Below are 14,067 nucleotides of genomic sequence, written 5' to 3'. Positions count from 1 at the left end.
CCTTTGTGTTGGTACGAATCGGGAGAGAGTGTTGTGGTTGGACCCGAGTTGATTCAAGAGACTACGAATAAGATTAAGATGATTCAAGAGAAGATGAAGGCTTCTCAGAGTCGTCAAAAGAGTTATCATGATAAAAGGAGGAAAGCTCTTGAGTTTGATAAAGATGAGCATGTGTTTCTTCGAGTTACGCCAATAACGGGTATTGGTAGAGCTTTGAAGTCGCGTAAGTTGACGCCGCGTTTCATTGGTCCTTATCAGATTTTCGAGAGGGTAGGTGAAGTGGCATATCGGATTGCATTACCATCATCACTTTCTAATCTTCATGATGTGTTCCATGTGTCTCAATTGTGGAGGTACATCGCGGATCCATCGCATGTTGTTCCATTAGATGATGTTCAAGTGAGGGATAATTTGACGGTTGATACATCACCTATGCGAATCGAAGATCGAGAAGTGAAGAAGCTTCGTGGTAAGGAGATTGCTTTGGTGAAAGTGATATTGGGCAGAGTCGCCAATGACAATATTACTTGGGAACTCGAGGATAAGATGAAGGAATCGTATCCGAAGTTGTTCGTTTGAGGTATTTTCGAGGCCGAAAATCTTTTAAGTGGGGTAGAGTTGTAACAACCCAATTTTAGTAATTATTTCTTATATTATTATTATTAATTTTATTTTATTTAATTAGAGTGTTAATTAATTAATTGATTGTTAGGTAGTATAATAATTGATTATATTAATTAATTTGGTGTGTTAATTAATTATTTAGTTGATATGAGATATAATGAATAATTGAATTAATTAACTTGGTGTGCATATTGTGTTAGTTTAATTTAATTAAACTAATTAGAGATATTTAAATATTAGGTCTTATTGGGCCTATTAATTAAATTAGAGGTATCATTCTTTAAGCCCAAATATAATACTAGTATATAAGAGGTGAGGAGAGTGAGGAGTAGGATTAGTTTGATCATTTGACGGCAACAGAGAAAGAAAAGAGGAAAAGTAAGGAGAAGAGGGGAAGAACAAGAGAGAAGCTAGGGTTTCCAGGAAATTGAAGAGGTAAGGGGAGAATCCTTATTATTATGGGTTAGTATGATTGGGTCAATGGGTAGAAGTATGTTAGGTTAAAATCCCTAATTTTGTATGGTTGTTTGGAATTGTTAGGTTTTGATAAGTATTCTTGAATTGTGGTAATTGATTGTGTTAAAACTGCAAATTAACGTTATATATTTAGAGTATTGTGTGAGTTATAATTTTCTGAACGTTTGGCTTTTTACAGAATTGAAATCGGATGTCCGAAAGTTCTCCAACGATGAAAAACGCAGAAAATTTTGCATCCTGTTTTTGTGTTAACCGGTTACCCTAGGGGTGTTAACCGGTTACTTGCTAAAAATCTGCCCAAAAATTATGCATTCTGTTTTGTGGTAACGCATTCTGTTTTGCGTTAACCTGTTAACCAAAAGCGTTAACCGGTTAACACTGTTGAAAACCTGTTAGAAATTATGTTCTGTTTTGCATTAACCGATTAACCAAAAACATTAACCGGTTAACACTGTTGAAAATTGCTAGGAAATTACATTCTGTTTTGTGTTAACCAGTTACCCATCGAGCGTTAACCGGTTACCACTGTTGAAAAATGAAAAATTGAGATTTTAAAAAGTTATATTCATTTGCAATGAGATCTAGTGTGCGTAGTTGATAATTAGCCTATATTTGTGAATGATATATTGTTATGAATGTGTATATATACCATTGGTGGATAATTCATAGAGTTGAATTATGGTGATATGTGGAATGTTAAGATGGTAGAGATGATCTTAATTGCATATGTGTTGGTATTTGTACATTCATTCATGGCATGGTCGGCTTCATGGTGGAAGCGGTGAAATTGTGGGTTCACATGGTAGCATACGTTGATCCTTAATTGGAAATAGGCGTAGTAGACGTTGATCCTTAATTGGAAATAGGAGTAGCATACGTTGGTCCTTAATTGGAAATAGGCGTAGTAGACGTTGATCCTTAATTGAAAATAGGCATAGCATACGTTGATCCTTAATTGGAAATAGGCGTAGTAGACGTTGATCCTTAATTGGAAATAAACGTAGTGGCTTTGATCTTGTCCGGATCGGAAGTGTGGCTTGGATTCTAGATATTGAATCGGAAAGCGGTGAAACGTTGGGTTCACATTGCGGTACCACATGCATAGAGTCACATGTCTTGCATTGAGTCACATTAGAGTCGTGTGATAATTGAATGTTTGCATTGATGTGATTGTGAGGTGCGTATGAGATTTAGTAATTGAATTTGGTGATGTTTGGATACATAATTTGGCAAAATATGTGATTATGTTATAGTTGTAGTTGTGTGTATATTTGTGAATATAATATTGGATTTGAATATTATACTTCTTGAGTTTTGATGGATGTTTGAAACATGTGAAATAAATATTGGTTAGTATTATTTACATGGTTATATGAAGTGTGATGAATTCCTTTAATTGTTGATTTAATAATTGTGCCTTATTATACTTCTTCATAATGATTTGAATTCTCACCCTTTTGTTGGAATGATGCTTTACACGGCATCGTGCAGATACTCCGGAGTAGTATTGCTGAAGTAAGTGGACGGTAGCTCACTCGAGATTAGCCGGAGAGTTTTCGTATTTTAGTTAAGGACTAGGTAATGAGTCAATCCTCTGGTCATGTAACACGGGGTAGATTGTTAGTATTGAACTCATATCTTATTTGGATATGCTTTACGTTATTACTTGTGAACGCTTTTGATTGCAATTGTTGTTGGAGAGGCCATCGTGCCAAATATTCTGGATATTATTTTATTTTTTCTTGAGGAGATTATTGAGAGATGATCATGGTATGGGACATGGATCATTTTATGAAATGCATGAGTATTCATTATTTTCCGCTGCGAACGCATATTCTTGAATATTCATGATAATTGAAATGTGTTATTTTAAATGACCAGGTGTATTGTGTATTGATGATGAATGATGTTGGTTTTTGAAAGCTTTTAGTTTTTGAAAACGTCGATGTGATGCCCTTTTGTTTATATGCGTGCTTATTTACTCTGATTATATGTTAAGTATTTTGGGGTAGAAAAAGGGGTGTTACAATAGTCAGAGATCTACTGGTCGAAGGCTTCCCGTTGACGAAGATGTTCCTCCTTCTTGTGTTCAAACTCGTCGAGCTTTCGTTCATAGGCCTCATTGGAGTCCCATTTTAACCTCACCTCGTTAAGTTTCATTTTGATCTGAAGGTCAGCATTTTGACGAAGGTTAAGGTCCTTGACAAACTGGGTGAAGAAGGTCTCAAACTTGACAAAATACTTGACCATTGGAGTAGGAAGATCTTGAAGGGCGAGTGAGTCCAGGAATTTGAAAATATCGCGAGCTAGCCCTTCCTATGTCTCAGGAGCATGTAAAAAGTCGCTCTCGAAAAGGGACACCTCCAGTTGTTGAAGTATGAAGGTGGCCTCAGTATTTAGATCCGAAGAAGGAACGACGGTCGAAAAGGGAAGTGGCGCATCGGTTGAGAGACGACGGATCTGTTGTAACTTCCGAAGGGCCTCAGCAGGGTTCCGTTGCTTGATAATCCTTATTTCTCCCAAAGTTAACACACCTGTCGACACACTTTCGTTGATAGTGTTCAGCGAATTTAGAGTTGGCGGGGAAATAAGAATTTGTGGAACCACTGGAGAGGCGCTTTGAAACTCAGCTTGCCGCTAGGGACTCAAGACAATGTCGGTAGAAGGATGGTCGGTCTTATCTTCGACCACAATTTCAACCTCAATTGGAGAACCCACAGGTCCCTGAAAGATAGAATTATTAGATTACACGATGAAAAGAAACCCATAGTTGGTGGAGATAAATGTCGACGAATACCTGAAGATCCACAAGGGTTGGAGAAGCGGTATGGGTCCTCTATGAATCACAAGGAGTAAAAGCATCCTCGAGGTCACCTTGGATTGACGGGGTCGAAGTCGTTGGAGCCACCTTTGATGGAGTCTTCTTGGCCTAAGCCTTTTTTCTCTGCATAGGAGTGAGAGGCATTTTGGGCGGTGCTTTCGACGTGGAAAAATGTGTGAGTGTGCACTCCCGTCAGAGTCCTCATCGTCCACTACAAGTACTTCTTCAGGTACCTGAATCTCAAAATGGGTGAAGAGGTAATGGAAAACGCTAAGTTAAATAATATGTTCATGAGGTGGATATGTAATACCTGCGAAGTGGGGGTTGAAGGCGCTCGTTGCTTCTTCGAGGGCTTCGCTAGAGTCGGCTCAATAGAGGGGATGACCCTCTTTCGACCTTGATAAGCAGAAACTGTTAGTGTTGTACATCCCCAAGAAAAGAGGAAATGAAATCAGTGACATGTACCTTTTGGGGGGCTTCGTCAACTTGAGAAGTTTGGATTTTTGGATCGGGAGCATTAACGGATGGAGGCAGAGGCGGTACTTCACCGGTGATGGTGGAGAGAGCGTCAACCATGTTCTGGAGAAATTGGTCAATGGGGAAAGAATGACTCTGGTAGGAACCCCACCACTCATCGAAATCAATTGTTGTTAAAAAATATTGTTGAAATTTCAACACCGGAAGTTCATAACGGTGAGTGGATTTACAGAAACGGAGACAGGCTTTGTGATCATCAGCGGTTAATATTCGACCAGACCATACAATATCGATTCATGCAAAACCAGAGGCTTAGAAACCATCTGACTTAAACCAAACTAGCGAGCCACCAGATTCTGTTGATAGCTCATGAAACCGAACCCCTTCAACCCTGGCTCAATTCTATAGGACAACAAGGTAGGAGTCAAAAAGGCTCTCCATATGGCGTTCGATTGTGTTGCAGCCTGTGGAGAGTCACCTGGAAAAGGATCTTTGAACCATTTAGGGCCAAAGGGTTGATCAGTAAACGACGTCATACCAGGAGCGAATTTATCTGCTTCAATGAACATATTCAAGTACTTCATGAAGAGATGTGTGTTGGGAGTCTCTTGGCAGGTCGTCAGAGCCAACCTGGCCCCTTCGATTGGTCGATCTTCAGTCAGCCTCACGATGGGGTCCGACACGGGGTATCTCATCTGATACTCAAAAGTGGCATTTAGCCGGTGTTGTCAAAGTCATAAAGGACCCGACAGATTCAAGGCCTTAGGAATGTTGGAGAGAAAATTTAGTTTCAGGGCTGCCAGCCCCAAAGACTGGTATAAGGAGGCTAGCAGCAGTTTACCTAAAGAGACCTGTCGACCCTCATGGATCTGGATCGCCAGGGTAATATAGCTTTTTGCTATCTGCAAAGAGCCAGGACATAATACATAATATGAAATCCATAAAGTAAGAAAGGATATATGTTCTTCATCGGACACCTCGACAGAGTCCTTGTTGTAATGATCTTCGATGTAGTTATGGAGACTGGCTCGATTGAACGTGAAGGTGTTCTTCGTCGAAAGTGTGGGGTCGAAGACTTCCCCCAACGGAGAAAGACCGGTGATCGACGCCACATCGAAGAGTGTGGGTGTTAACATCCCACAAGGCAACTGAAATGTGTTGGTAGAACCTTCCTAGAAATTGAGAGACGCCAGCAACATACAGGGATTAACGCGATGAGCGTACCTCGATATCTAAATAAGGTCGTAGATCCATGCACTCCGCCATTGATCTTGGCATTTTCGTTGGAATTTGTTAAGCCACGCCATATACTCTTTGTTTCCAGGAGTAGGAATGGACTTGAAAACTCTGGCCTTAGCCTCCATGAATCTGACGTCAAGTGTGACAGATTTGTCGAAGGCAGGAGGAGCAGCGAGTTTGTATCCAGGGAAAAAGGTTGCAACAGCCTTCGGCGAAGATTTCTGATCCGCGAGAGGCCCGTGGAACACGAATAGTTTCCTATCAACCACAAAAGGAATCAACATCTGGCGTTGCCAGTTCTTTATCAATGCTTCATCAGAAGATTGAGGTTGAGGAATGCGATTTATGCCCTATTTATCAGTGAGTTTGAAGGCAATGGGGTTGTTGCCGGTAGCGTAGGTAGTGAGTTATTTGACGTGGGAAGAAGAATCCATTTAGAGATGAAACAAATGTTTGGAGTTTGAGGATTCTGGGTGACAGTTTGCACTGCAGAAGTTGCTTGAAGAAATGAGCAGGAAGTATGCGTGGTTATGGAAGCAGAAAATGTTTGAGGGGGAAGAAAGAACTATTTATAGGCTGGCAAGATGAACAGTCGGGCACTGGTCGATTGACAAATGGCTGGCGAGAAAGTAGTAAGAAGAGTTAGTGGGTTCGGTTGGAATCCCACGACCTAGGGATAGCTGCTAATGATGGTGGAGTGTCTGGGGAACTGCACAGCCGAAAAATCATCATCACATGCTAGGTCATGATTAGTGATAAGACGGCTAGCCGAAATTAGGGTAATCAAAAGGCAAGTTCCTCGATCGACGAGCTCATGTCGAAACCAGCCTTTTCAGGGGGCAATTTGTTAGCTGACAAATTTCGGCCAAAAAAGGAAAATCATTTCAACTAAGGAACCCGTCAGAACATCATCGAAAGGAAGTTGAACAAATCCATGGGTCGACACTTACAGTCCCAGTCGAAGTCAAAATGCCTGAATGGAGAGGGCGATCGTGGACAGCCAAAGAACGTGGGTAGTTATCTACAGACATGGGGGAAATGGACTGACACGTGTCATCGCAAGATAGGTTCGTAACCACCCGACAGTTACTTTTTATTAGTATTTAAACAAGTGTTAGGGATGATTCTAGGGGTGGAATTTTTAGCATTTGCAGTAGGAGTAAACTTGAAGTACCAAAGTGTTTACGAGAAAATAGTCATCTCCCTACAAAAATGCACCTTTGCATTCATTTACATTCATAAGTCATTTAAACTTACCAAATTTGCCTTTACTTTCTTACTTTACTTTCAATACATTTTTGTTTGTCATACTTTTTACTACATCCCTAACTCATCAAGAGTTATATTTATGCCTTTTTAACTTTTCAAAGACATTGCTTACCAAAACACCATACGCTCAAACACTAAGTCCAAGACTTTGTAGTCGGTCCTGCAAGTAACCCTCTTATAGGAAAGCTAGAGATTGTTGACGAACTAACTGAAGGTTGCAAGAAGAATCATGAGATACTTAAAAGGACCAATAAACTATGGAGTTCTATTTCGACGAGACTCTGAAAGCAAATAAGCTATGGTTACTTGCTATTTAAATGCTGATTGGTGTGGAGATAAGGAAGATTGAAGAAGCATAACCGGTTATTTCTTTCAAGTGTTTGGTGCCCCAATTTCATGGTGCTCGAAAAAGCAACCTGTGGTGGCATTGTCATCGTGTAAGGCTGGATATATAACAGGATCATATGATGCGTATTAAGCTATTTGGATCAGATATGTGCTTGAAGAAATTGAGGTCGAAGTGAAGAAACCTCTGGTGTTGCAGATCGACAACAAATTAACCATAAATCTTGCGAAGAATCCAATTTTACATGGAAGGAGTAAGCACATTGAAGCTAGATTTCATTTCCTTAGGGAGAATGTAAATTGAGGTGAACTTAAAGTGAAACATTGCTCAAATGAACACAGTTGACCGACATTTTCACAAAAGGATTGAAGATCGACAAATTTTTGAATTTGAGAAAGAAATTATGAATAATTCAGATCGACTATGATTAGGATGTTTGACAACTTGGATTATAGGGGGTGTATGTTGAGATATAAGATATAATTCAAGTTATGTGTCGTCCAAGCTCAAAGATAATTAGGGTTTAAGGTTTGTTAGTTAGTTTGTTATAGTTTATTACTTAGTAGTCAAGTGACTTTGTATATTAATACATGCATATGTAAATCAGTTTGGAACATAGTCATTCTTCAATAATAGTAATCCCTATTTTTCACATTCTCTCTTTCTCTATTCACAAAAGTGTCTCACGCACTAACAAATACTACTAATTATAAATAATTATTTGGTTGAGTTTTGTGCCTGAAAGGACTTTGATGTGTTGAACAATTCAATTGAACCAAATGAAAAGTCTCTACCCTCAACTGTTTAACTATTTAAACATTATTTTATTAGACGATTAATATACTTCAAAAATCCTAGATATAGTAATCCTTTCATAGTCACTCTTTCTAATAGCAATTTTTCTAATCCTAGGAGATACGCGTCATTCTTAATTATTTTTTAAAATAACAATATGCTATAACGTATAACTTTAAATTCTTAATTTAATCTAAATATCAAATCCCTCCATTGATATCATAGCTTAATTAAATATATTTGATATAACTATTGTTTGATGTTGCTACCATCTGGAATATATTTTGTGAAACAATATTAGGAATGACAATTTGACTCATCCTCAATCGGCACCAGAAAATTTACACACAACGGATAAGGTAAAAATCCGCAAAAATGAGTACGGGCATGGACCTGGGTAATTACCCACAAAAATAAGCGGGTATGGATGCGGATATTGGCACCTTGGTACCCACTCCGTCTCATACCCGCATACTATATATTTATATATTTTTATTTATATTATTATATAAAAATGTATGTCTATCAATTATAAAACATATATCAATGTTAAATTATTATGTATTTAATATAAATGTTCGTTCATTTCAACAATAAATTATTTGAAAACTTTTGAATGTTTTAAATTTTTTTAAATTATATGATATTTTATAATTGATCTATTTATTTTTAATAAGGAATGCGAGTCATGTGTACGGGTATGGATACTTATATACCCATAGAACACAAGTACGAGTGCTTACTTTGACACTTAAACGGATATGGGCTCGAACACAAAGATTTTTTAAATCATGGATATGAGGATGAGTATTATAGGACTTTATCCAAATCCTATCAATTTTCATCCCTGAAAAATATGTTAATATGAACGATGAATATGCCTATCTTTTATTCTATATTAATTATAAAGGATGAATATGCCTATCTTTTATTCTATATTAATTATAAAAGATGAATATGCCTATCTTTTATTCTATATTAATTATAAAGGATTTATTTATTCGTGACTTTTTTCATCAATCAATTAATGATCTATCAATTGATAATACTATCATGAAATCATAAATTTTAAAAGATTTTTTCTTATAAATTGTTTAGAAATCATGTTTACCGGAAATATATTTTAAAACCGGAACAATAAAACAATAAAACAGTTTATTGTTACCCTAATTCAACACAATTCTAATTAAAATAGAAAATAACAGCAATGCCCATGTAACCACCACGTTATGTTGTTGGATGATCCGTAATTTCTCAAATTATTCAAAGGTTTAATTTTGTTTTGTTTTGTTTCCTTAACACATATACTTGCTGTACTATAATGGTGACAAACATTATTTTGATTAATATAAGGATTCTTTCTATTATTTTATTCTTTAAATCAGCTTGTGTTGTTGTATGTGACTGAAAACTGTGTATTAATGATGTTATCTGTTGCCGATTTATGCATGGTCCGACTATTTCTTTTTATTTATAAAATATCATAGATCATTGGCACACGTTTCTTATGATCTGTAGTTCCCGTCGTTGTTTATTTCATTCTCTCATTATGATTTGATTTGTTTAAATATTATTACTGTTGTTTAAATTTTTTTTTATAGATTAAGAAAAGGTAATGATATTGTTAAAAGATATTAAAAATATTTTTACTAAATTATAATATGTATTAGAAATAGTATAAAATTTAATAATTAAAAATTAATTTTTATTTTTATATTAAAAAATGAGATGATAATTATTTTAAAATTAATTTTATTTATTAAAACGATAATCATTTTAAAACGAATGGAATATTTAAATTTAGTGTATTATATTACCGTACTTTATTATTCTTAATATAATGTTAAATCATGATAATTGCTTTGATAATAACTTGTCTATGTAATTTCCAAGCAATCACACATTATACATGGTAATCATTTTCTGATTGTATGTTAATTCTCAATTTTTTATTTATTTATTTTTAACACATTTAATTATGATCGTGTATAATATTCTCAATTTTAAAGATAATTCAAATCAATTTTAATGAATAAGAATCAATCTTTTTTATTGATCATTCTTCACTCTTCACTCGAGTGATTCAACTACACCTTGGTTGCAAGATGATTTTGCCGCACAATAATTTGAGAAGAAAAGAAATTCGTGAGAATTAATTTAGGAAGAAAAGAGAAATTAGGGTTTTGGGAGAAAAGAAAGAAGATGAATCAAATTCTACATAGTTTCTCTCTGCATTTATTCTAACTAACTTTCTCTTGTTCTGTGTACTTACAATAATTGGGTGTCTCCCTATTTATAGACGAGATTACTTGCACACCAAGTAATATCTAACTAACTAACTAAAAAAACAAGATAAAAGCTAAGTTTAACGTTGTCGAGGTTAACTCCTTCGACAACTTTCTACTTTGACTATCGAATACAATCGACTTTGACTCCGTCAAATCCTACAACATGCTTAACACAAAGAATTATATATTTAACACACCACCTAATTCATTGTGTCTAAGCTTTTTACATTCATCACAATTCTCAATCTTTTGAACAATTAGACTTGCACAACCTTCGTCATGATGTTTGCAATTTGATTCTCAGTTCTGCAGTGTTCCAAGATCAGTTTCCCATTTCCTACTTGCTCTCGAAGATAATGGAACCTCATTTCAATGTGTTTTCTTCTTCCACGTGTTATCAGGTTATTGGCTAGGTTGATAGCAGACATGTTATCGATCTTCTTGATTATTTCTCCATGGTATTCTCTTGAAATCTCCTTGATCAGGTTCACCATCCACGTTGCTTAACATGAACAAAGAGAGACATCTATGTACTTAGTCTCACATGATGATAATGCTACTACTGATTCTTTTATTGAGCTTCAAGCAACTGGTGCACCACCTAACATAAACACATATCCAACTGTGGATTTTCTATCCTCAACATCACCACACCAACTTAAGTCGGTGTATCTCACTAGTTTGTATTATTTTCCTTCATTTGCGGCAGGAAACAAAATGCCATAGTCGAGAGTTCCTTTGAGATACCTTAGTATCCTCTTTGTGACTGCAAGGTGTGGTACCTTTGGCTTCTGCGTGAATTTGCTCACCATACTTACATTGTATGCTAGATCATGCCTTGTGTGACAAAGGTATCTTAATAATCCAATGAGTCTTCTATATTATATTATGTAAGATCGACATTATTTTCATCTTAATCCTTTGACGGTTGCAGTCTTGGTTCAACAGGTGTCGAAGTTGCATTGTTGTCTTCTATCTCAAATTGTTTGAGTATTTCGCTTGCATATCTTCTTTGATGCATCATTAAGCATCTACTACTCTTGTAGAAGTCGACACCAAGGAAGTATGAAATGTTTCCCAGACCATACATTCCAAACTCCTTGCTCAGATCGCTTTTAAAGTCTTCGATCTCCTTCTTGCAAGTATATTTTATCAATAGGTCATCGACATAGAGACATATAGGAATGCACATTTCAAATCCATCTAACACATATACCAGTTATTCATGTTTGCTAGACCAATAACCAACCTGATTGTTTCGATCCTAGCAACTGATGAAAAGACTTCATCAAAGTCGATTCTTTCTCTCTGAAGAAATCCTTTAGCTAAAAGTCTTGCTTTGTGTCTGGTTACTTCTCCTTTTGGATTCAACTTCACTTTATATACTCATTTCACATAAATTTCCTTCTTGCCTTGTGGAAATTCCACCAGTGATCAGGTATTGTTAACTTCTATTGACTTCAATTATTCATTGCATGCATCCATTTCGAGTCCTTCAATGCCTCAATTACATTTATTGGCTCAATATCTGCAGAGAAATCATATTGGACAAGTTTTCCTTCATCATCGACTATATCATCTGATGTAATCACATATTTTTGCAACCTTGTAGGCATGTTTCTTGTTCTTTGAGGTCTGCTTGACCTCTGGCTTCTTCTTGTCGAACTTCTTTGTAACCATCACTAGTTGGTTCATCACATAGGATTCTCACTTAATCCTTCTTGACATTGTTTTTCAAATCCCACTCATTCAGCTCATCTATGATCACATCTCTGCTGATCACAACTTGCTTGTTCAAGGGATTGAACAGTCTGTATCCACTAGTTGAATGAAATCCTATCATGATCAATTGGGTAGACTTGTCATTAAGCTTCCTTCTCAACCGATCAGACACATATCTATGTGCTATAAGTCCAAACATATTTAGATTACTTAAGCTAGGCTTGACACCAGATGAACATTTTTCTGGTGTGATTCCTTTTAGCTTCTTATTCGGACATTTGTTCACGATGTATGTTGCAGTCGACACAACCTCACCCATAGTTCATTAGGTAAATGCTTGTCGCTTAGCATACTCCTCACCGTGTTCATGATGTTTCTATTCTCCCTCTATGTAGTTCCATTTAGCTGCAGAGTGTAAGGTAGCACAAACTCATGGACAATCCCCTATTTCTTACATAATGCATCGAAATCTTTTGGCATATTCTCCATCACCACCAGTCCTCAAAGTTTTAAACTTTTGACCACTTTATCTTTTCACCATATATTTAAACATTGTGAACACCTCAAGCACATCGGTTCTATTCTTGATTAGGTATGTCCATAGTTTTCGACTGAAATCATCTATGAATGTGACAAAGTATCGTTTACCTTCAATCGAATCTACCTAGATAGGACCACACACATCTGAATATATGACTTCAGAATTTCCTTCGACTTGCTTCATGCATCTTTGCTGAATCTATTCTTGTTTTGTTTTTGTTAGACAATAGGTCTAGATCTAGAGGGGTGAAAAGATCCAAGTTAAATATTCATCCGAAAATTTGACTTAGAAAAATTTATGGCGCGGAAGCAAGTTTCAAATATTTCCTGGATCAAAAATTGTCTAACCAAACCTACTATTTAATAGCCTGTATATGCGTAAAGGTGTCAATGTTATGATAATAATCCACAAGTCAATCAACAACAATTAAGTATAATTCATTGAATACTCTACAATAGTAAAAGTCTATCTCCAATGTTTACAATTAGGCATATTTCATAGATGATTCAAAACTTATCATCCAAACAATACTGATCAAAAGATCAAAGTAATTGTAGTTCTTAGAAATCCAATCACTACCAAATGGTATGTGATTACTACAAACATCAAAAGATCAAACCCTGTAATCACATAGAAATCACTACCAAATTTCTAAGAACTACAAGAACTACAATTAAACAATTAAGCATATTTCATAGATGATTTTAGTCGAAAACTATGGACATACCTAATCAAGAATATAACCGATGTGCTTGAGGTGTTCACAATGTTTAAATATATGGTGAAAAGATAAAGTGGTCAAAAGTTTAAAACTTTGAGGACTAGTGGTGATGGAGAATATGCTAAAAGATTTCGATGCATTATGTAAGAAAGAGGGGATTATGCATGAGTTTGTGCTACCTTACACTCTGCATCTAAATGGAACTACAAAGAGGGAGAATAGAAACATCATGAACACGGTGAGGAGTATGCTAAGCGACAAGCATTTACCTAATGAACTATGGGTGAGATTGTGTCGACTGCAACATATATCGTGAATAGATGTCCGAATAAGAAGCTAAAAGGAATCACAAGGATTTGTTTAGGCAGTTCTCCAATCGACCTCGCTATGGGTATGTCTGCCCTTAATTCTAATTTGAATTGATATATTATTATAATAAATCTTACTTTGCAAATGTATGTATACAAGAGATGAGAGATCAAATCTCATAAACCCTAATTTTGTTCTTGACTCTAACACCTCGAAAACCCTTGATCAAAGATTGATCAAGACACCAACAATGCCACTTCAATTCACTTGTTGTTGCTACTTCCTTGTACGACATCCTTGTCTCAAGGATTTCATCCGACTGAATTAATCCCACACACACTTGTTGGACCCAATATTTGTCAACACGATCCACTATTTCACGCTATCCCTTGCACGACACACCTAGTCCCAAGGATTTCACTCTATCGGATTCGATTT

General features: G+C 36.2%; 1 protein-coding gene across 1 annotated transcript in view; it reads left to right on the top strand.

Moving 5' to 3' along the window:
• The window catches only part of LOC127074777 (protein GET1), a 37,108-nt gene extending 34,140 nt beyond the window's left edge, over window positions 1-2,968 (top strand). The window contains exon 8 of the transcript XR_007786114.1: window positions 2,593-2,968. The gene's annotated coding sequence lies outside the window, so the exon portion shown is untranslated. The remainder of the gene's footprint in view (window positions 1-2,592) is intronic.
• Window positions 2,969-14,067: the final 11,099 nt, after the last annotated feature.

This window comes from Lathyrus oleraceus, chromosome 4 (assembly GCF_024323335.1).
Source record: "Lathyrus oleraceus cultivar Zhongwan6 chromosome 4, CAAS_Psat_ZW6_1.0, whole genome shotgun sequence".
NCBI classification, from domain to species: Eukaryota; Viridiplantae; Streptophyta; class Magnoliopsida; order Fabales; family Fabaceae; genus Lathyrus; species Lathyrus oleraceus.
The sequence above is the reverse complement of the archived record's forward strand: the minus strand, read 5'-3'. Positions and strand labels throughout refer to the sequence as shown.